Raw genomic sequence first — 14,388 nt, 5'->3', positions numbered from 1 at the left:
CCACCCATTAGCCTGGCCATACCCCTGCCAATCCCATGTCTCTCTCCTCCTGCCAGCTGCCGTATGGCGTGTCTCACTCACCACGATCCTCTTCACCACAGCCGCCTTGCAACAGCGCGGCTCCAGCGTGTCCTCCCCTCTCTCCCGTGCAGCCAGACATGCGGGGTAGATGGCCTGAAGGAACAGGAGCTGTTGCCCCTCATCCTGTACCCACCAGGAGTGGGGTATAGCGAGAGAGAACCTGTTAGCGAGGGACCTTCCTGCCCCACCCACACCAGCTCCAGGGCTCAGGCCTCAATGGGGGATTGTGGGGACCCGCCTATTCTCCAAATCCCCCACCACTCCTACACAAGCAGGATCAGGAACCGGGACAGTGCCTGTGGGGGGAGACGACCTCGGCTGTTGTGGGACAAACACCCCCATCTTGGGGGTCCCACATCATGGATGTAAAAGGGCCCCATTAGGGGTGGTGGATGAGGAGGGACAAGACCCTCGGCAGGGGGTGGGGATGCTGGGAAGGGACAGGGCAATCTTGGTTCCAGCCCAGGTGGGGAACATTTGTACCTTATGTCTGCACTGGAGCTGCTCTCGGATGACCTTGAGAGCAGCTTCATCTTTGGCCACGTCCACCCCTTCCTCCTGCTCCGAATCCAGGGGGCTCCCTGCACCAGGGAGGGAAGGACAGGGGCATGGTGAGCAGAGCAGGATTAAAGACCCCCCTTCCCACCTCAGGCACCCAGGGCAGATGGGGCCCCAAACCTCCCTCTCAGGGATGCCTTCAGCCCCCAACAGCTGCAGAAGCCCAGAGCAGAGCCCCCCTCCCCTGCCCAGGACCCCATGGGTGGTGCCTGTTCCCCCCGCCCGGAGCAGCAAGGACCAAGGTGGCAGCAGCTCTTCACGCCCCCACCCCCAGGTCCCCGTGCGGAAGGGGCAGCTGTGTGACGGCTGCTGCTGTCCGTGGGGTTCGCGGGGCTCAGGCCAGACACCTGGGCTGGGGACCCCCCCGCCCCCGTATCCCTGGGAGAGCGTCTGGGCCCAGGGTGTTCACATCCCGTCCTCAGCCCTCCCGGCGCCCAGCCTGGCTCCTCACCTGGAGCAAAGCAGTGGCGCCCGTCGGCCTGGCTGCTGCCAGAGGCCCAGGTGCTGCCGCTGTCCCAGGCTGAGCTGCCGGTGCTGGGACAGGGACCTTCCCCCTCCTGGCCGGCGGGGGCTGGAAGGGCCTCAGAGACCGGGCAGGGCGAGGCCTCCTGATGGGAACGAGGGCTGGGCTCCTGGGGCCGCTGCTGCCCACACAGCCAGCCCCAGAGCCACCCTGCCCGGCGCCCCTCCTGGGCTGGGTCCTGTCTGCAAAACCGCAGCCTGGGCCAGCTCCACCGGGGCCTGGTCGGGGCCGCTCCCAGCTCGGCGCCTGCGCCGGGAGCCGGGTTCCTTCTCCAGAAGGCCGGGCACTTCCGCCATCTGGACTGGACGGGAGCTGCTTCCCCGCCAGCGGGGACGCAGGGGATGCTCTGCCCCGTCGGAAGACAGGCAGCTGCTTCCCTCAGGCTCTGGGGTCACCTGCAGAGCCTTCCTCCGCAACATCCGCAGGAGCCTGGCCATCCTGGAACCGAGCGGGGAGCAGGGGTGAGTCTGGGCTCAAGGCAGCCTTTCACTCCTGGCCCTTTTCCGTCCCTCCTCCTCCCTGCTCCAACCACAGCAGCCCCCTCTGCCCCCACAGGAGTGCAGGGAGTGCCATCTACACACACGGGCAGGAGTTCATTGCATGATCTGCTCCCAACGTTCCCCCTCGTAATCCCTGCTGCTGCAATATCCAGGAAGTCTCATCCTTTTCCAGCAATGGGGTCAGTCCCAAAGACCATCGGTTCCTCTGGATAAGCAGCCCCCTCCTGTCGTCCCAGGCCACACTCCCTCCCAGGGTAGAGAAAGAAGAGAAGCCAGGAGTCCCGACTTCTCCTGGGAAACCATTCCCCACGTCAAAGTCACAAAGACCCTAGGCACAGGAAGACCAGGGCCCTCCTTGTTCCCCATTGGTTTCCTTGCTCAGCAGCTCACAGGGTCTGGCCCAGCTCAGAGACTCTCAGCCTGGGGAACAGTGTCCCACAAGGGAAGGGCTGGGAGCCCCATTGCTGGAACCTTTCCAAACACACTGGAGATGGCTCTGGAGAAGCCCCTGCCCGGTCTAAGAGTGAGGGGCTCTTGGGGGCTGTTTGCAAATGAAATCCCCCTTTGGAGATATCCTCTCCCCCTGTTTCTGCCTCTCCCCACACAGACAGGGGAAGCCACCGAGGAACCCGAATGCCACTCACTTGCTCTCAGTGATGGTATGATGGATGGCGGATATTCAGGGTCAGCAGACGTCCCTCGCCCTCCTCCTCACTCCCCAAGCCCAAGGCAGGCTGGAGAGGGTGGTGACCTCAGGAGTTACCCTGCCCGGCCAGCAGGCAGGGTGATGACACGAGGGCGATCGACTGGCTGTGAAAACAAGAGTCTGTCTTATTGCCAAGGGACGGAGAAACTCAGCCAGCAGCAGGGGGGTGCAGAACACTGCCCTCGTGCGGAGGTGACAGCGCCTCCAGGATCCTGACATCCCAGCACTTCCAGAGACCAGGAAATAAGGTGTGAACATTTTCATGGAAACCGTTTTCTGTCAGAAAATCCATTCAGGCAAAACCACTTTGTTTCTTGAAATCATAACAAGTAAGATGAAAATTCTTTGCAAAAATATTTGTTTGCAAAAGAAGAGCATCTCCTGTTTGTCACAGGGCATTAAACTGTCTCGTCGTACACAAAGGGGAGACACGACGCTCTGGAAAATTAGACGAGATGCTTCAGTCTGAGCTAAGTAGTTGCTGCTCTTCACAATTTCAAAATAATAAAATGCAAATCAAATCGAATCTTAGGTCATAATCTGCTATGGCTCAGTGTGATAGGACACCCCCTAGTCTGCACTGCTCCGAGTGACACTCTTCAGTGGATCCCCAGCATCCACCCATGGTGAGGTAGGTGGGAGAGGATTGTTATTCGTACTTGACAGAAGGAGAAACGAAGGCTGAGAAAGGAGCAGGGACTTGTTTGAGAGGATCATGAACTGCTCCGAGACAATGAATGGAGAGCAGCATCCACATTGGTCAAACATCTAACTGGTTGTGACTTATTTGCTTGGTCATAAAAGAGAACAAGAAAGACCAGAGTTTCCTCCCTGTCAATAGCCCCCTCCTCAGCCAATCAAGGTTGAGACTTTGAGGGCTGCGAGGCTAAGAGGTCTCACCAAATAGCCCAAAGAATGGCCCTGGTCACCACCGAGGGGATCACTCTCGGAGCACTAGTCCAGTCTCACCTCTCTGTGAGGGCCTCCCACAACCCCCCTGGCCCCCGCTCCACGCACAGAGCTCCTGGTGGTGGGAGGAGAGCAGAGGAAAAGGACAAAGGAAGCAAGAAGAGAAAGGTAGGAGGGACAGAGCAAAAGGGAAAACAAAAAGGAGAAACCCCAATGTCCCCAGTAATTCTAAGGGACAAAGTCCTAGGTCGGAAATAAAATACTGCCCCCACAATCTAATGTTTTCCTTTCCTAAAAATCAGCCGGCACCTGATGGATCAGACTGAACAAGTTCCAAACCTCTCCGAGGCTCTTACCTTCTCTACGGGGACGTCTGTTTTCGAGCAAAACCACGAAAAGAAAAGGAGAAAACTCCGAAGAGGGTCCTCCTTGCGCTCACGTACGTGCAAGTGAATGCTCTCTCAGTCCTCCAGGAGAGACCTCGAGAAGGAGACGTGCTGAAGCAAAGCCACAGGGATCTCCGAGGTTGCCCCTGTCCTGCACCCCTGTCCTGCCTGGCTGATGTCAAGATCTCTCTGTGAGGTCATCGCCTCCCCACCACCTTTGTCCAATAGGCTGAGGTCCTGCCAAAGGCCCTTGTGATGTCACTGCCACACCCACCCCTCCCCTGCAGTGCTGATGTCCTGCCCCTGTCCAGCCACACTGGATGTTTGAGCTGCTTCCCCTGGATCATCCCACGCAATGACTCTTCATTGTGGGGATGACACCGACCACACAGTAGAACACAGAGGTTCTTCCCCAGGCCGCAATTAGCTTTTCACAAGTTAGTAGACTTTATGGCCAGAAGGAACCGTTAGAGCATTTAATCTGATCCCCTGCGTATCCTAAGGCCTCCTGTATATCAGAAGAGCTGGGCTTTTCTTTTACTCAAACATTTTCCAGAAAGGCATCTAGTCTTTATTCGAAGAGATCAAGAGATGGAGAAGCCATCATTTCTCTTGGTACTTTGTGCCAAGGACGAACCACCCTCTGACAAATCTGGGTCTTATTGTCATTATACTTTTTCTGATTTCTGCTTCCATCCAGGGGGTCTTGTCATGCCTTTCTCTGTGACATAAAAGAGCCCTTTTATACTCAACACTTTCTCTCCATGAAGTCAAGCAACTCACCTCTCATTTGTCTTTTGTATCTACTAAACAGATTGAGCTTTTTCAATGTCTCATTAGAAGGCATCATCCCCATCACTCAATTTCGAATCTTTTCTGTACCCTCTCCAATTGTTTTAACATAATATTCAAAATGTGGACACAAGAACTGGATTCAACATTCCAACATCAGTCTCAGCAATGCTGTTTCACTTCCCTTTCCATCCTCACTACTCTATCCATCCAAGAATGGCTTTAACCTTTTTACCACAGTTTCACATTGACAAACCATGCTGAGCAGCTCGTCCACTATGGCCCCGATATCCTTTTCAGGGTCACTGCTTTCCAGCGGATTGTCCCCCATTCTGTAGGGTGCCACCTGACTCCTTTGTTACTGGACGTATGGGGTTGCATTTGGCTTTATTAAAACCTAATGATTTAGTAAGTATTTTAGAAGAACTAGCCCATTAGAGAGAGAATCATGAATTACTCAAAGACAATGAATGGAGAAAAGCGGCAAGAGCAATCAAATACATATTTGGTTATGGCCTATTTCCTTGGTCTTAAAAGAGTAACAAGGTCCTGAGCCTCCTCCCTCACAGTAGCCCCAAGCTCCCCCAATCAGCATTGAGACTCTGAGAAGCAGAAAGCTGAGAGTTCTCACCACATGTCCCGGGTCACCACCGGAGGGAGGCACTCTTAGAGCACCATTCCAGCCACATGTCTTTGGGAGGGCCTCCCGCAATGAGAGTTGGAGAGCAAACCCCCCCCGCTCCCGCTCCGTCCCCAACTCCACACGCACAGACAGGTCCTGGTGGTGAAAGGAAAGCAGGGGAAAAGGACAAAGATGCAAGAGAAGACGAGAAAGGAGGGAGAGACAGGAAAAGGGAAAACAAAAAGGAGAAATCCCCATGTCCCCAGTAATTCTAAGGGACAAAGTCCTAGGTCGGAAATAAAATGCTGCCCCCACAATCTAGTGTTTTCCTTTCCTAAAAATCAGCCGGCACCTGATGGATCAGACTGAACAGGTTCCAAACCTCTCCGAGGCTCTTACCTTCTATACAGGGACGTCTGTTTTCGAGCAAAACTACTAAAAGAAAAGGAGAAAACTCCGAAGAGGGTCCTCCTTGCGCTCACGAACGTGCAAGTGAATGCTCTCTCAGTCCTCCAGGAGAGACCTCGAGAAGGAGACGTACTGAAGCAAAGCCACAGGGATCTCCGAGGTGGCCCCTGTCCTGCACCCCTGTCCTGCCTGGCTGATGTCAAGATCCCTCTGTGAGGTCATCGCCTCCCCACCACCTTTGTCCAATAGGCTGAGGTCCTGCCAAAGGCCCTTGTGATGTCACTGCCACACCCACCCCTCCCCTGCAGTGCTGATGTCCTGCCCCTGTCCAGCCACATTGGATGTTTGAGCTGCTTCCCCTGGATCACCCCACTCAATGAGCGTTCATTGTGGGCTCAAGCCGAACACAGTAAAACATCAGAGGCTTCTCCCCATGCAACGCTCAGTTTTTCATAAATTAGCAGACTTTATGGACAGAAGAGACAATTAGAGCGTGTCTTCTGACCCCCTGCATATCACATGCTTTCTGTAGAGCATAGGAGCTAGTTTTTGACTACTCACGTTCCAGAAAGGCATCTAGTCTTCATTAGAAGACATCAAGAGGTGGGAATTCCCACCACTTCCCTTTCTAGTTTGTTCCTTTGGTGATTCATCCTCACGGTTGAATATGTGTGCCCTCCTTCTCATATGAATTGGTCTCTTTTGAGTTTCCAGCCACTGGGTCTTGTTATGCTTTTCTCTGCTAGATCAATGAGCCCTTTAATACCCGATAGTTTCTCTCCATGAAGTCACTTCAACACTTCAATGACGTCACCTCCCGATCTTTTTTATCATCTAAACAGGCTGAGCTCTTTCAATAGCTCACTCGCAGGCATTTTTCTCCAGCGCTCAAAATGTTTCATTGCTTTTTGCTGCCCCATCTCCAATATTTCCAAATCTTTTTTCAAAGGTGGACGCCAAAACTGGATGCAGTATTCCATGATCAGTCTTCCGCATGGTGTGTCACCTCCCTATGCGCCTCACTGCTCTTTTCATACATCTAATGATGGCTTTAGCCCCGTTCACCACAGCATCACCCTGGGTGCTCTTGTTGAATGGCTTGCCCAGCATGGCCCCGAAATCCTCTTCACAGTCAGTGCTTTCCTGGATACACTTCCCCATTCTGTAGGTGTGGCCTGCATGCTTTGTTGCTAGCTATAGGACCCTTCCTTTGGGTATTTTCAAACTGGTTTTCTTTGAATGGCTCCAGCTTCTCAAGGAATCCGATTGCTCTGTGTCACTGCCCTCTCCTCCTCATTCATTACCACTCTGCTACTATTTTATCACCCACCAATGTTAGCAGCAGTGATTTTTTATTTGGGTTGCATTTCATTGATATTTATTTTCAAGAATTAGTCCTTGAGAGCCTCTTGATATCCCTAGGTGCCCAGAACCTGCTCCACACAGCTCAGCGAGAAAAGGCCGCCCAGCTCAGCTTCTGCCATAGGGACTAAGCACAGAACAAACTTAGGAGCTTGTGTCATCCATAGCTTCTGAACAACATGTGGGGGTCATCAGCTTACAAATACACTCTAGACTGGTAGCATAGACAGGCCCCAAATGTATCTAAGTGTCCCGCCTTGAAAAACAGGAGAGAAAAAAACAGAACCTTGAGTAGCTTTATTTTATAGTCGTGGAAACTGAGGCACACAGAAGCAAAGAGATTTGCTCATGGTCAAAAAGCCAGGAATAGAAAACGGCAGATCTGCTGATAGTCAGTCCTGGGCCCTAGCCGTGTTTGTCCTGGCCTCTCTGCTTCAGCTCCAGCAACAACCCGAGTCGAGGTTTTCTTCTTCTCCGTGTCCTTTAACTTCACGTCACTGCAGAAGAAAGATTGTTTCTGACCAGCTGGCTCTAATGCATGGAGATGTCTTTCCAGAAGACGTGCTCTGGCTCAGTCACATGTCGTGGGTTTCCTGGAGGAAGCGCTCGGTGACGTTCTAGGGCCTGTGTTACACAGAAGATGGACAGAATGGTCCTTTCTGACCTTCATTTTTTTCTTTCGCTCGGAGGATAACGCTGGACATTTTCTCTCATTCACTTTCCTTTGGAATAATTTCAATCCAGTCCAAAGGATTTCCTCTTCCATTGTGTCTTCAGCACCTTTCCTAGCAAACAGTTCCTGTTGGAGCACAGGTTTCCAGTTTCAGGCTGTCCCAGGGTGAGATGGCCATGAAAGGGGTAGTAGCTCAACTGAACCTATCCCCAGGTGAAGGGAATAAGTGCAGGGGTCACGTGAGAAGGAGCAGCATGTAACTAGGATCCAGGCCTGTTGGGTGATATAAGAACAGCCTGTGCTCAGCCAGGAGAGAGACCCGCAATGGGAGCAGGCCTGGGAGGGGCTTGGATAGTCCTTTCAAGGCAGTTTGGGTACACAGTAGGGGATGGAACAGCCAAGCTGCTAGGGTTGGGAGCTGGGCCTCCTGGCAGTGTCCAGGAATGAAAGCACAGCATCTGCCAGGAAGGGAGTCCCCACAGAGGACACTCGTAATCTCCCAGGGAGGGAAAAGGCTCTCACTGCCATTTCTTAACTTCATGGGGTGTTCTCCTGCTCCGCCAACCCCACCCCTATTTCAGCATCTCCAGGTGCCTGAGGGAGCAGGAACCAGAGGCCATCCTGCAGCTGGGACAGAGATGGAGGTTGAGGACCTACCTGCCCATGGAGACCATGGTGCAGGACAGCCCTCAGGACATGCGAATGCAGCTCCAGATCTGGGAGCAGCTTCCCTTTGCTGGCATGGGACCTTGCAGGTTGTGGGGAGTGAGACAGGCACTAACTGTTGGTAACCCTCAGTGGGATCAGAGGGTAATGGTATGTAGAAAGTGGTGTTGGAGAGCTTTACAAAAACTAGGCAAGCCATGTACAACACACACTTTGCTTCTCTACGAAAGAAAAAGGACACTAAATGATCTAAACTACTACAAGCCACAAGGGGACACAACAGTAATTCCTTTAACCCACCCAGCAATATTGTTAATCTATCCAACTATAGTCTAAGCCCAGCAGAAGAATCTGTCCTATCTCGGGGCCCCTCCTTCTGCCTCTCCACCCCCACGAACAGGATACAGTTCTGTGGTGACCTAGAATCCTATTTTCGACGTCTCTGACTCAAGGAATATTTCCAACACACCTCTGAACAACATACTAACACACAGAGAGCTTCCTACCAAGACTACAAAAAGAAGGATTCTGGGTGGACTCCTCCTGAAGGTCGAAACAACAGACTGGACTTTTTCATAGAGTGCTTCCTCCGACGTGCACGGGCTGAAATTGTGGAAAAGCAGCATCACTTGCCCCATAACCTCAGCCGGGCAGAACACAACGCCATCCACAGCCTCAGGAACAGCTCAGACATCATAATCAAAAAGGCTGACAAAGGAGGTGCTGTCGTCATCATGAATAGGTCGGAATATGAACAAGAGGCTGCTCGGCAGCTCTCCAACACCACTTTCTACAAGCCATTACCCTCTGATCCCACTGAGGGTTACCAAAAGAAACTACAGCATCTGCTCAAGAAACTCCCTGAAAAAGCACAAGAACAAATCTGCACAGACACACCCCTAGAGCCCCGACCAGGGGTCTTCTATCTGCGACCCAAGATCCATAAACCTGGAAATCCTGGACACCCCTTCATCTCAGGCATTGGCACCCTGACAGCAGGATTGTCTGGTTATGTAGACTCTCTCCTCAGGCCCTACGCTACCAGCACTCCCAGCTATCACTTCAATCTCTCTGGTCACTCTCCAAGGAACTTCCCACTCCGAGACCCTAGACACTGTGGCCTGTAAATGCAGGTGGGGAATTAATGACTGACCTCGGTGGCGTTCAGACTATGTCCTGAAGCATGGGATTGGGCCAGAGGGACAGCTAGCGCTGGCCATGGTGTCTAGGGTCTTCAGAGTGGGAAGTTCCTTGGAGAATTCCACCGGGTGGGAGACTCAGCTGTGAAGGGAGGGGGCGGGCAGGAGCATCTCATCAACCCAAGATTGGAATAACTGAAGTAATGTTCCTTTTACACGGAGCCTCAGCTCCTTGGAACCTCTGCAAACGCTTTAGCCACGTAGGAGTATCCTTGGATGGCAGTGGGAGGGCTCAGGTGTGTAAATGTTTGCAGGATGGGCGCTCAGGGCAGTCCCTGACACCAGGGCAAAGTGGATGTGAAGAGCCACTGTCTGGATTTGGGAGCCTGCCTGCACACCGAACTCACTCGGCGCTGGGTGCATGACTGCAAGGCGCTGGGCTGGGGAAAATCAGCCCTGGGTGGTTATTTCGAGTAGAAAACCAGAGCCACTTCTGGGGTCTTTCAGCTTCTAATGCCCTTTCCCTTCTGCAGCTGGATTTCAGGATATGATAAAATCCCTCTCAATGCCAAGTCAGTGCCATAAATCACTGGACTGGGTGCAGGAATCAGTAGGCGACGTTCTCTGGCCTGGGTTATGCCAGGGCTCAGACTAAATTATTGTTCCCAAAACTTTTAAAAGCTGAGCCCCCTCCTCAAGGCAAAGAAACCAATCATGCCCCTCACCCGTCAGCAATGTGTTAGCGACCCCACCCCCCATTTTCATGGATACATCTTCAAACCCCACCCTTCCCACCACGGCTAGCCCTTCCCCACGCTTCAGGAGACGCTGGAGTAGATGATCCTAACCGTCCCCTCTAACCTTAAGACCTGAGGGACCCCATCCTGGAGCATCTTAAAAATCACAGTTCCCAGACTCTGGAACAGGGGTTGCTTTGCCGGGCTCACCTTTCTCCCTCCGTCAGGTTGGCCGATGGGGATAATGAGCCTGGAGATCTCATTCCCGCTGCTCTGAGTGGTGCCCATGTGCGCACGACCCAACTCAGCTCTTACTGTATCCCAGGAACGTCTTCATCTTCTGGGATCCTCATGGCAGCAGTGGGATGATTTAACGGACTCCCTTAGTTATGGGGCCTTTCTCTCTCTTTTGTTTCAGAGCCAGCGTCCTGGAATCGTCTCATGGTGCGTGGAGTGGTGGCAGTGGTGGGGGTGCTAGTCTCACTGTAGAAATGTGGGTTTTGGAAAGGTAGAGGGAAAGCGTTTGCCTACCCGCGACTCGTCTTCAGGAAGGTGCTGACTCATCCCTCCCAGCAGCCTGGAAGTCCGCAGGATTCACAGGAATCTGAGCTCCCCGCAGTGCGTGACAGGGACGGGGACCAGGCCCAGGGAACCAGAAACAGGAATCGAGACCCAGCCCTGGAGAATGGTGAAGGAGACCTGCTCATGGAGGACAGACGCTTCACCCAGGAACCCAGAGAAAGGGACCCATTAGGTGGGGACACGGGTGTGGCCCAGGAAACTGGAGTAGCATTGCCAATCCTCCAGGATGACCGGGAGTCTGCAGGAATTCAAGATTAGTTTTTAATTAAAGATCATGTCATGTGATAAAATCTTCAGGAATCCGTCCAATTAAAATTGGCAACCCTAAAGCGGAGTGGCGGGGAGGGACCCATTAAATGGAGACAGACTTGGGCTGGGGAACCAGCTAGAAGAGCTGATCCCTCTTACGGTGCCCCTCAATGGTGGGGACTAGATGGGGCGAAACTTTTCATCTAAACCAATTTTAGGTGAAAAATGCAGATTCAGCAGTTTGCGAATTCGTATCCGTTCTGCTGAATTGTTCACGTCCAGACCCTTCCCCCAGTTCTTAAAAAGTCGAAGCATTTCAGTTTAGACACTTTCCAGACAAACCATTTTGATTTTTCATCTTGAAACAATTTTTTGTTTAAAAATGTCCTTCAGTTTTATTTTAAAAATTCAAAAAGTTACAACCCTTGAAATGTTCCTGCGTTTTGTTTTATTTTTAAGCTTTTTGGTTCATCAAAAATTTGGAAAAAATTTAGTTTTGTTCAACCTGAAACCAGTTTTTTTCCATCTCTTTTTTTGGAATTGCCAGCGACCAAAAACTTCTGTTTGCCCAGCTCCAGGGGCGGGTGAGGATTTTAGCGGTAATATTGTGGGTCTCTGAGTCTCCTTGTTGCTCAAAGTTTTCTTACTGTTACAAATGAATTTGGGATGAGGGCAGGATGGGCAAAAGCTTCCTAAAAGTGTGGGGGGCTGCTGGCAACCAAACTGTGGCCCAGCCCCTGTGCCACCCCTTCTCCTCGAGGTCCTGCCCCCTCAAACCGCCCCTTTCCCTGAGGCCCCCCCTGACGCCGCCTTTCTCTCTGAGCTCCCAATCATGCCGCCCCTTACCCCCAAAACACTGCCTCCCTCCCCCTTCTCTCCCCCCTCATCCAGTCGCTCACACTTATGGCCAGTAAAAAGTGGTGGGCCCTGGTCTCCCCTGGATGAGAGTGGGAGAGGATGAAGAACTCCTTTCAAATATAACTTCCCCCCACCTCACAAAAGCACAATTTGCCAGCAACAGCAAACATGCCCCTCACCAACCCAGGCCAGTCACGCTGTCTTGTGTGTGACATTCCCGTCCTGGGGCGGTTTATGTCTTTGAGAATGTGAACCCTGCAGGCCTGGATGTTTCTCTGCGTCATGTGACCTCAGTGCTCCTGAGGAGAGCCGTTGTTTTTAAATGTTTCAGGAGCAGACATATTTATCATTCACGGACAGACAGACATTTCTTCATAATTAGAACTGGTCAAAAATAGCGGGGGTGGGGAGGGTCATGAAAATTGAAGAAGAAACCACTCCCCCCCCCATATTCTTCAAACGTATTTGCAAATGTTTTTAATTATCAAATTTTTGTTTAGTTTTGGTGGGAAAAACTCCACCTTCTCTCTCAAGAGGGCAGAGAAATCCAAAATGTTTTTTTTTAAACTGGAACTTTTTTCAAATGATCACTGTAATCCAAAGTGGCATTTTTAGTTCAAAGGTTGCATTGTGAGTGTAAAACCATTTTGAACCAGCTCTATTACCGTATAACAAGATGAGTTTATTTTTCATGCTGCATTGTTTGGGCTAAGTTCCAAGTGGTATTTCAGTTTTTGCACAGCTCTTCTCTTCTTGCGTCTGCACCTCCATAAACTGTGGCCTTAATCTCGGCCCTGGAAATATTTACGTGCATGTTTAACTTTAATTACTGCTGTGAATAATTCCATTTCAATGGGACGACTTTCGGGTCGGGTTTACACTGCGGCCCTATATCGTGTAACTACGTCATTTATTTAATTTTCTTTCTTTTATATGTGAAAGTTATTGAGAGCTTAAAGCAGGTAAAATACATGAACCAGTTCGGACAGTCCAAGTTTGTCAGTGCAAAGTGACAGCAGAGATGTGGTGTCTGCTAGTTTTCCATAAGTCTCTCAGGGTTACCCAGGATAACTTTGGGGATCTCTGTCTTGCATCGGGAATGTTCCCTGAAAGTGTCCAAACAGCTCAGAGATGCAGAACCATTCCCTGGATCCATTCTTCTAGCTGTCTTCCCCAGAAAGCAGTCTGGCAAGTGTTCCTGTCAGCTCTTTGCTAAGTTATCTGCCAAAACCCTAGAGTTTTCAGGTGCCTAAGTAGCCCCTGGAATCATGGTGAAATTATCCTCGCCGCCACCACCAAAATTTGAAATGGTGCCCCTGAGTGCACGGGACCCTACCATGCTCCCCCCAGAGGAGCTGCATTAACAGGCAACTCTGCAAGTTCTCTGCATGCCTCTGCATCATCATGAGATGATGAAGTACTTTCCAGTCCATTAGTAACTAAGGAGGATGTTCAACACTATTTGCTAAGGATAAACTTTTTTCCATCAGCAAGTCTGAATAACTTCCAACCCAGAGCTCTTAAAGAGCTTCCTGAGGAGATCTCCACCCCAAATATTAATTTTTAATAACCGTGGAATAACAGGGAAATTCCAGAAGGCAAGTGTGATGACCTGGGTAACTATAGGCCACTTAGTCTGACATCAATACTGGGCAAAATTACAGAAAAATTTGTTAATATAATTAATAAATAATTAAAGAATAGGAATATAATTAATGCCAGTCAACATGGCTTTATGGAAACTAGGTCTTGTTAAAAAAGAAACAACCCTGATTTCATTCTTTGAAGAAATTAAATATTTAGTTAAGAAAGATAACTGGGTACATGTAATATGCTTAACACTTTTTAACTGCCTGGTATTCTGGTAACATTTTACTGCATGACCGTCTGGTAAAAAAATTAGCACTATACAATATCAATAAAGCACACATTAAATAAACAAAGAACTGGCTAAATGACAGATCTCAGGAAGTAGTTGTCAGTCGGGAAATCGTCATCAAATGGAGGTGTTTCTAGTGCGGTTCCTCGGGGATTGGGTCTAGAGCCCTCACAATACTCAACATTTTCATCAGGGATCTGGAAGTCAGTATAAAATCACTGCTGATCAAATTTGAAGATGGCACAGACATTGACCGAGTGGTCAAGAATGATGAGGACAGAGTCGTCATCCTGAGTCATCTTGATCGCTTGGTAACCTGGGCCCGTTCAAATGTAATGCATTTTAATAAGGCCAAATACCAGGTTGTACATTTAGGACTGAGGAATGCAGGGTGTAACTAAGGAAAAGGTGGCCCAGAAAGCAGTGATTCTGAAAAGGATTTAGGGGTCATAGTGGAGAAACAACTCAACATGAGCTCCCAATGCGAGGCTGTGGCAAAAAAAGAGAATGGGATGCTTCATGCATAAATGAGGCAGGGGTGGCGAGTTGTATGGGCCCATGGTGACCGTGCTCCAGGAATATTCAGAGCATGGGGGCCCAGCTCCACCAATGTTCAGGGCTGGGTGTCTCCCCCTGCCCCGCCTGCCGCCACCACCGGAGGCACAGCAGGGCTAAAGCGGCTTCCTGTCCGCCCTCACTCCACATGACGCACCACTCCTGGAAGCAGCTGGCACGTCCCTGCGGCCCCTTGGCGGGTC

At 50.9% G+C, this 14,388-nt stretch overlaps 1 protein-coding gene and 1 long non-coding RNA gene across 7 annotated transcripts in view; one reads left to right on the top strand and one right to left on the bottom strand.

The window, feature by feature from the left end:
• Positions 1–14,388, bottom strand: part of LOC114022341 (zinc finger protein OZF) — a 793,526-nt gene that overhangs the window by 101,201 nt on the left and 677,937 nt on the right. The gene's annotated exons all lie outside the window — the stretch shown is intronic.
• On the top strand, positions 9,162–10,914 carry LOC119567562. Its single transcript, XR_005227612.1, has 2 exons — positions 9,162–9,319; positions 10,481–10,914. It is a non-coding gene; the product is annotated as an uncharacterized LOC119567562 (long non-coding RNA).

The sequence above is a fragment of the Chelonia mydas genome, chromosome 14 (assembly GCF_015237465.2).
Source record: "Chelonia mydas isolate rCheMyd1 chromosome 14, rCheMyd1.pri.v2, whole genome shotgun sequence".
Lineage (NCBI taxonomy): Eukaryota > Metazoa > Chordata > Testudines > Cheloniidae > Chelonia > Chelonia mydas.
The sequence above is the reverse complement of the archived record's forward strand: the minus strand, read 5'-3'. Positions and strand labels throughout refer to the sequence as shown.